Raw genomic sequence first — 10,083 nt, 5'->3', positions numbered from 1 at the left:
AGTGCCTGGTTGATTGCAAGGGTACACTGCTAATGCCTGACTGAATAGATGAGTTGAAGGATAGTGACTGAACGAGTGCAAGGGTAGTACCGGTCTGATCGGATGAGTTCATGGGTAGTGCCTGGGTGACTTTATGAGTGCATGAGTAGTGCCTCAGTGAACTATGACTGAAAGGGTAGCTCCTGGGTAATTCAATGAGTGCATGTGTAGTTTCCTGGTTGATTGGATGAGTGCATGGTTAGTGCTGGGATGATCTGGTGAGTGAATGGGTGGTGCCTTGGTGATTGGATGAGTGCATGGGTAGTGCCTGGCTTATTAGATGATAGCATTGATAGGGGCTGGGTGATCAGATGAGAGCATGGGTAGTGCCTGGGTGATTGAATTAGTGCATGGGTAGTGCCTGGGTGATTGAATGAGTGCATGGGTAGAGACTGGGTGATGTGATGAGTGCATAGGTATTGACTGGGTGATTTGACAAGTGCCTGAGTGATTGGACGAGTACATGGGTACTGCCTGGTTGATTGGATGTGTGCATAGGTAATGCCTGAGTGATTTGATGGGTGCATGTGTAGTGCCTGGTTGATTGGTTGAGTGCATGAGTAGTGTCTTGGTAGTTCATCAGTGATTAGATGAGTTCACATGTACTACCTGGGTGATTGGATGAGTGAATGGGTAGTGCCTAGTTGATTGCAAGGGTGCACTGGTAATGCCTGACTGAAGAGATGAGTTGAAGGTTAGTGACTGAACGAGTGCAAAGGTAGTGCGTTCATGGGTAGTGCATGGGTGATTGGATGAGTGTCTGGGTCGTGCCTGAATAAATGGATGACTGCGTTATTGCATGAATGTATGGGTACTGCCTGGTTGATTGCCTGAGTTCATGTATAGTGCCTCAGTGAATTGGTGAATACAAGGGTAGTGCATGGGTGATTGGATGACAGCATAGTTAGTGCCTGGGAGATTGGATGAGTGCATGGATAGTGCCTGGGTGATTGGATGAGTGCATGGGTAGTGTCTGAGTGATTTGTCAAGTGCCTGAGTGATTGGATGAGTACATGGATACTGTCTGGTTGATTTAATGAGTGCATAGGTAGGGCCTAGTTGATTGTATGCGTATATACATAGTATCTGAATGAATGGATGCCTGAAAGGGTAGTGCTTGGGTGATTTAAGGAGTGCATGGGTTGCACCTGGATTATTGGATGAGAGCATGGGTAGCGCCTGGGTGATTGGATGTATGCCTAGTTGATTGGATGAGTGCATGAGTAGTGCCTTGGTAGTGCCTGGGTGATTGGATGAGTTCATGGGTAGTGCCTGACTAAATGGATGAGTGCAAGTCGAGTGCATGGGTGATTGGATGAGTTCATGTGTAGTGTGTGGGTTAGTGGTTAAGTGCATGGAGAGTACCTAGTTGCTCAGATTAATGTATGAATAGTGCCTTAGTGAATAGATCAGTGCAAGGATAATGCCTGTGTGATTTGATGAGTGCATGGGTAGTGCTTTGATGATTGGATGAGTGCATGGTTAACGCCTGGGTGAACAGATGAGTAGAAGTGTTGTGCCTGAGTGAATGGATCAGTGCAAATACAGTGCCTTAGTAAATGAATGAGTAGAAGTACAGTGCTTGGGTGATTGAATGACCGCATGGATACTGCCTTAGTGAATGTATGAGTGCAAGTGAAGTGCCTGTATAAATGAAAGAGTGCAAGCGTAGAGCCTAGGTGATTCCGTAAATGTATTAGTAGTGACTGAGTTAAGGCACGACTCAATGGGTACCTCCTGGGTGATTGGACGAGCACCTGAGTAGAAGCTGGGAGATTAGATGAATGCAAGAGCAATACCTGAGTGATTGCAGGACTGCCTAGGTAGTGGCTGTTTGATTGGATGAGTTGAACTGTAGTTCCTGGTAGATCAGATGAGCTTATGAGTAGTAACTCGATGAATTTATTACTAGATTAGTGATTTGACACATAATAAATCCCGATCTCCAACTGATAAACAGATAAAAATGTATTGAATTTCATTTTGACCACTAGGCAACCAAAACAACTGACAATATTTCAGCTTTCATACTTCTTCACTTTCAAAAGTGCTCTGTATGAAGCATCAATAATATGTTAAATAGTGGTTCTGTTGGGCAGTGCGATTGCTGTGTAATGAGTAATTAATACATTACAGTCACTCATTTCTGTCACTTTCAGCAAATGAATTATGAAAGTACAAGTATATGATAAGAACATACCACAAAACAGAGATCCATGAGTTGAGAAAACAAAGTTTTACTCTTTTCTTATCCAAAAAGTAATATATATATGGTTGTCACAGGCACAAATCAATCGGCGAAATGGAGAAAGTGACTCTCGTGAGTATAAAGTTCAATAAAGTGACAAAGTAAAATCAATAACGAGCTATATACATGATATATACAAGTGACATGGACAAATTGTATTTGCTATGCTATGAATGCCACCAAAGCTTAGAAGTAAACATGCGCGATCAAAGGGGTTGTTATGTATCAGCCAAAACTGACATGGCGAAGCATGAGTCAGCTGGGACGAGCGTGCACACAAGGTGCAGCGGCTTAATTGTCACCCAGCTTGGAGGGAGAGGCAAAAAGGTTTTTAACAGCTAACATATGAATCTCAGCTGTGGAGATCACCAAGACTGCTAAACCAAGGCGTCCTGATTATAAAACTAACGGCAAGGGTTTCCGAAAGGGAGATTTCAAATATACTCATGCTGGAAAAGACAGATCTGGAATGGAGGCACATGATCCGCATGTATAAGAACAAAAATCCACTGATTGTGAATCATTACGAATAAGGATACAAAAATGTAATTCTTTCATTTTACATTAAAACACATGCATGAAAGAAGGAACAAGTAATCACAATTACACACAATGTGCCGCAACGGATAATTACAGGTAAATAAAAATGTACAAGGGGTGCATATGATCCCAACAGATTGATACAAAGATATAAAAGCCAACATACCCAACATACCCAATGAAACATCATTACTGTTTATGTAGCATAAAAAGTGAGCGGAACAAAGTCAATAATAATGCCCCACTGATTGAAGGCTGAACAAATTAGCATTACGCAATGGAGCTCTGATGCCAGCATAAATGGTGGTCTTGTACTGTTTATGTTACAGCAGTGGCAAGTAGAGTTATGTTATACAGTTATGCATGAGGTGATTAACATTCAGTTATGCTTATGAAGCCTAGGTAATCTGGAGTCTGATATAAACTTAACTGAATGAAAGTAATATAGTTAAATTCAAGTCGAGACAGACCATTTGTCTATCAGTCTTCTTTTGTTCATTGAGGTCCTGGTTGACAGTGTCCAGAATATGGATCCACCTGCATTCCTTCAAATTTAGAGCAGAGGCAACATTGCCCATCTAGGGCGTGGTTAGGTTTTTTCTAGCACCCACAATTGTAGATTTTCTTCAGAATGGCCTGTGCTGTGAAAGTGCTCCACTAGGGGTGCTCCCTGTACATTGCAGCGGATTATGCTGCAATGGTGCAGGATTCTAGTCTTAACATTTTGGGTACATACAATTTGTTGCAAGGACATCTATTGCAGTTTGTATGTTGTGACAGGGGTTATGAATGCCAATAAGGTGTGAATGAAGAACCAACCACAGTGAATTTGCATGCTTTGCAATTGCTGCATTTTAAGTGGAAAACCAATGATGGTAGGTTCAATTGTTGCCTGATGACAGGTGTATTAGTTGCTCTCAGGTAGGAGCTAACCACATGGTCCCTCACATTTTGGCTCTCTTGTATGCACACATCAGCTCCTCTTTCATGTTGATTTTCAGTGCCAACTAGGTTCCAATATTTTTTGATCACTTTCTTGATCTTGTTGCTCCTGGTATTAAATGTGGTGACACAGTCGAGTTTGCTTGTTTTATTGTCTTTTGGTCACACCTCAAGAATGGTCTCACGAGGGCAGTACCATGCTCTCTTTCTAGCCAGGTTCAGTAAGCCTTTGGGGTAGCCGCTTTCTTTGAGTCTCTATATAAGGACAATGTTTCCTTGAAAAAATCCAACCTACGTGAGCAGTCTTAAAAATTGACCACAGGGTAGATTATTGCTCAGGTTTCTTGGATGATGTGAATTTTTATTGCAAGAGAGTTTTCCGTTCAGTCAGTTTTCTAAAGAGGGTTATACAGATCTTGTCATCTTCCACTTGTAGCATGAGGTCTAGGAAGCAAATCCTTTTTTTACTGTATGTCATGGTGAATTTGATGTCTGGTGATCTTCCATCCAACTAAGCCTTGAAGTTGAGCAAGTTTTGTTCAGTTCCAATCCAAATCATCAATATATCGCTTCCAAATGGTGAAGTTATGAATGAAAGGGTTTTTTGATGTTGTATATATTGATGTCCTCGTAGTGATCCTTGAATAAATTAGCCAGGCTAGGAGCAAATCCAGGTCTCATAGTCACTCCCTTGCATTGATAGTAGTAGTATGAAGCATCATCATCAAACAGTGGGAAAAATAATCAATTGATTTTTTTTAAAATGTGCACGGTACATCATTTAAACATGTCATACTGTGCACTGCACTCACTGCAGGTTTTTTAATAGTGGGTTGCTGATAATTTACTACCTTAATGAAAGCAACTATATGTTAAAAATGTTTCTGATATTTTCATATCTGGTGCAAAATGTCCAACAATTATGAAGCAGTCTTCATTTTTGGGAATTCTTTTGTAAACATCATCCCTGGTAGGCCAAATGATGTCTAAAAAGGTTCTTATTCCATGTACGAAAACCAAAACACACAATACTATACAGAAGTTGCTGTAGTAGAAACAAAAGGGGACTTTATAGTAGTGAAGAGACTTTCAAACGCAACTTAAGGCTAATGGTATTATAGTACTTCCATTTAGTTTTATCTGTAGTAACAGAATGTAGTCGGCAAATGTTTTAAAAAATCCTTTTCGATATTAAAAAAGAGTCTTTCAATTGCTTGCTGTAGACAATACCCCTAATAGGCCGAATAATGACTCAGAAACACATAATGCATTTAAATATCAATAAAATATCACTTTTTCATATCCTCAATTCTCCTTAGAACTTTGGTTCTAGAAATAGCAGATATGAGTTTGGTAACTTTTTACCTAGTTTTGATTTAAATGTAACTTGAATGTCATTGCATTCTGTCCATCTTGTTTGACATCTTAAATATATGGTGTAGTGTACAGAGGTTATATTAACTCCTTCATGAAATATGATTGCTATAGTTGTGAAAGTTCCTTTAGAAATGGAAATTTGTCCAGCTACAATGTTTGTAATTTTAGTTCCTAATTTAGTACCATCCACTCTGCATTGATGTAGCATGACTATTACATATTTTCCATACCTTCACAGAAACAACGTTGAGCTAAGTTCTGATTGACAGTTTGGACAGGTCATTTTCAAAGGGCACAGCTTTTTAATCTGGTAATGTTAAGTTTAATAATTGTTCTAAAATTGATTTCAGTGCTAGACGCAATTTCACAATCTTCACAGTTATGGTTCAATTTAAAGGTTAAACAAAATAATTCTGTTATATTCACATCTTCTTCCTCTAATAGTCCTAACATTACCATAAAAAAAATTCTTGAGCATTCTGCTGAAGATTTTGAGAAAACGTTACTGATCCTGTACAGTCATATGTGAGATTTCTTATTCCAGCAGCAGAATGAATAACACTTTCATTACTTCTTAATTCTTTAAGTAAACTACATAGTTGTTAAGGCATTATTTTATCTACATTTTCTTTAATACAATTTGTAAAATGAGGCAAATGGTATAGTGCATTTAACACTACTTTTGCACAACAGTTCACTCCTGATTTTTTTATCAAAGTGATACCCTTCTATTTCCTCATTCTGTTGTTGTTTATCTTTTTGCTCATCTTTCTCTTCACCTCTGATAGACTGCTTTTAATATTTTAGCCATTAGACACATTATCAGTTTTTCAAACACAGGATCCTGGCCTAAATAAGGAGCAAATTGATCTCTTAACCAATTATAATCCCTTACACAGCTCAAACCAGCACTTACTTACTTCTCATCAAAATCCATCAGAAATAAACAAGACAATGTTCTAATTTGCAACAATGCTACATATGACATTCCTTCTTTGAATACACCACTGTCAATATTAACAAGAGCTGTATCTACACTTAAACCTTGTGATTTGTGGATATTAACTGCATAAGCAAACAACTGTGGGAATGCTTTCGTGGACACACAAATCTCTCACAATTAGGAAACGTACAACACATCTACAAATCTGCTTAACTTCACCAGTATCATCAAAATGTAAGGGTAAGTATTCCACATCATTTCTGTCAGGACAATTAATACATTTGATAACTTTACCCAATGTGCCATTCACTAGCTTTTTTCAACATTTATATTGCACATAACATTACACAACAGTTTTTACGGATATGTAACTGTTTTTTTAATCCTGCGTGTTGTGACACATAATTTCCAAACTACCTAATTTTGATTGCAGTTTTTCTGTTAGTAACACTGTAACTTCTTGATGATTCATTTTTATCATTTGCTCTCATTTAAATTATCTCTCCTTTTTCTAGTTGCAATAATTGTTCATTGAATTATCTACACTCCTCCAGAATTGGCATCAAACAAACAATAGACTTCTCTTCCTTAACAAAATCATACATTACTTCTACAGATGAAACATTACTTGGAAACAGATTTTTGATCAGACCAGCTTTTTATGCTCTCTTTCCTTCTTTAGTGAGAACCCCAACTCTAAAGTCCTTTAATATATCTCCATATTACATATCAGATGCTTGCCGCATATTTCTGATTAACTCTTTGTATTCAAGGTTTTCCCAAATGTTTACATTTCCAATACTTCCTAGTGAATTCCTAGTTTCATAATATATTTGTATCTTGAATACAGTTTGTCTTTTGACTGGAGTTACTTGTATCAGGTCTCCAAAGACTATTAAGGGTTTTCCTACAAATAGCATGTTGTAGTCAGTTTTTAATATTCGCTGCATTCTTAAATGTATAAAAGCTAGAATTAGGTTAGATACCATGCTGACTTCATCGATAATTAGTAGCTTTAATTTCTTTAAATCTCTTCCCACTTCTTGATAAGAATCACCAGATAAATTTCTGTATTATAATTTGTTATCATGTTCAACAGACAGCATTAATTTTCATTGAAGGGTAACTCCTTTAATATTATGTGCTGCTAACCCTGTTGGTGTTGTAACTATGCATGACAAATTAGAATCTGTGTTCTTCTGTAGATAACTTGTCAGTACTTTAACTGAAAAGCTTTTTCCAGTTCCAGATTGCCCACTTATATACAATAGAACTAGTGTATATGTAGAACAAGTAAACTCTTTTTTTATTTTACCTTTTACTTCATCAAAAATGTCTTTTTGAACTGTATTCAACTGCTGTATTAGTTGTTCGTGACTATTGCACCTTCATTTTGAATGAGTTTCTGTCCAAGAGGATCTTAACTTCCAGGTGCTGAACTTAAACTACAACTCTCACTTGCTATCTCAGCAGCAAATGTTTCTTCTTGTTCAGTCTCATCCCATAACATTTGAAGAGATACTGGAAACACTGAGCAATCAATGCTGTCTTTCACAGCGTTCAATGATTCTCATAATAATCAAATTCTTGAAGTAGCTCACGTTCAGTTTGCCATGGCTTGAACAACTGTAACAAGGCTACATGGAAAAACTCTGTTTTGTCTGGAGTTTGGCAACTTTGCTTTCTATGGTTGTTTAAACTTTGTTTGTTATGACTGACCAAACATCATTCACATCCATCGACAGCAAATTTTACTTCTTCTATGTTCTCCCTGACATTATTTCTGTATGTATAATGTTGAAGTATGTCATACGGACACATGCTTTCTACAAGATATTGGATTTCAGGAAATGAGTTCAGTACTATTTTATGAGTGTTAGCAAGCGCTAAACTCACCCATAGAACTCTAGATTTAAAGAACAAGTTAGCTGAGCTTAACCGGTCTACATATTCATAAGAGCCTATCTCTCTCTAAGGAAGCATTTTCAAACTAAAAATGTACAATCTCTTTGTAAGACTCTTTTCTCCTGAAATCTCCTTCCACATCTCCTTCAACTCAGGTTTCTCTGACTCTGTTATATAGAGGTGACATTCTGAGCAACAGCTATTAAGTTATCTGCGACAAACTTTAGATCCATATTCACATTCCACATCTTCAAATCACAGGATTGTAGTCATTTATGTATTTTGAGGCTTCTGTTCTTCTGAGGGTGTATGTGTTCTTTGTTGATTTCCATGTGAGAGTGTGTTTGACTGCAGACAAAAAGCTATTAACTCTTCCTTCTGAGATCACAGGTCGTGGAAATCCAAAACAGCAGCTTGTATAACATTTTCCTTTAGAGCTATATTTTTTATGCCAGTATTTTCCACACATATTGTTTTGGAATCTTAAAACTTGCTGTCTTAATATTTTATCATCACTCTCATTTGGGATGATGTAAGTGACATACTGCTCAATGAAAGACAACACAGACTTATCAGTGCCTGTCCCAAACTTTGGAGCATTTTTTACCCTTAGTAGCATGTGAATATGTGGAGCACCTCTGGCTTGGTATTCTTTGCGCCAAAAGAAATCAGTCACTTCATCAAGAGATGGATTGCCTTTGTTGCAGATAAAAGCCATCATGGCTTAAAATCTGTGGTTAAAATTTCTGCAATCATTTTCAAGGTCCATGAGAAGAGTTCTCCTGCAGTGTTTAGATCATTGTCTTCTATATTTTAGCTTGCCTCTGGGAAGGATTGAAGCAATTCATCGCATACATACTCAGCAGAACTGAGTATTAGAAACCATGTAGGTGCTCCAAAATTTCTCAACATGCATTTTATATCATCATGACAATGACACTAATATTCATTGGTCCCACGCTGCCATGAAATGAGATTTATCAAGTTGTTTTCCAGTTGTTCATCTTTTCCATAGATGTTCTCAACAAATTTTCCTGCAGATAGATTTTGCAGATTTACATCTGTTTAACAATGTGGTTTACCACATAAGACAATGAAGACAAATCACTTTCAAATAATAGATTAAACATATAAGGGATACATTAACAAAAATCTAGGATCCTCTGAATAAAGTCTAGTACAACTGTACTCAGCCACAGATATTTGTACAGAGTGATCATCATACCTACCATCTACTCCAGCAGGGGAAGACATGATGGAAACATCAAGCTTCTAAATTGTTTCCCCACACACTTAACAGAGTTCCTTTTGATTCCTTTTATTTGATATAGATAAATAGCATCACCAACAATCGCTTTTGACTGTAGTGTTGTATGGTTGTTAAGTTCATTGTCGACATTGCTAAGTCAGCATGAGCTTCGCTACCATGAGGCTGCTTTTGCGCAAGTTACAACATGCCTTTATTTTGCAAGACTTTATTTATGCCTTTCACATGAGAACTGACTTCTTTTCGCATTCTCTGCTGTTCTCTGGGGTTTAGTCTGCACACGATATACAAGGTCAATAAACAATGCCCCTTGTTATTCTGTTCTGGACAGTCCCTCCCACCTAAACATAACATGACACAAAGCTGCACTACTAACAGTTGCGTGCTTTAGTATTGCAGAACTGCATGTTGTTAATACACTTGGAGAGAGACCTTTCCAGTGAGAGGAGCTGTGGTGGTCTTGAGATGTAAATCTTTAATCTTGGCCTTCAGGTATGGGGTCTGCTGACAAAGCCCAGAGGTCTTCTTTATTATATTAAACTCTTTCTTATCATGGGGACTCTGATTACTCCTATTTTGGACAAGTATGAGTGAGTGAGCAAAAGAGTTTTCTTGCTACCGTGATTCCAGGGAGAGTGGGGAGTGTTGTGTTCTGGGTTATCTAATCATTGGTAGCTTTGTTATTATGTCAGAGAATGGATGTGCCACTATAGCTAGTCGGTTTTGGGGATTTTGGGCACTAAGGTGATAGGTTGGCACACCACTATCCACTGAGTGCCTGGTTTCCTGCGAATAGTTCTGTATATGTGCAGAATCCCTACA

The sequence above is a fragment of the Triturus cristatus genome, chromosome 7 (genome assembly GCF_964204655.1).
Source record: "Triturus cristatus chromosome 7, aTriCri1.1, whole genome shotgun sequence".
NCBI lineage: Eukaryota > Metazoa > Chordata > Amphibia > Caudata > Salamandridae > Triturus > Triturus cristatus.
Note: the sequence above shows the minus strand (reverse complement) of the source record.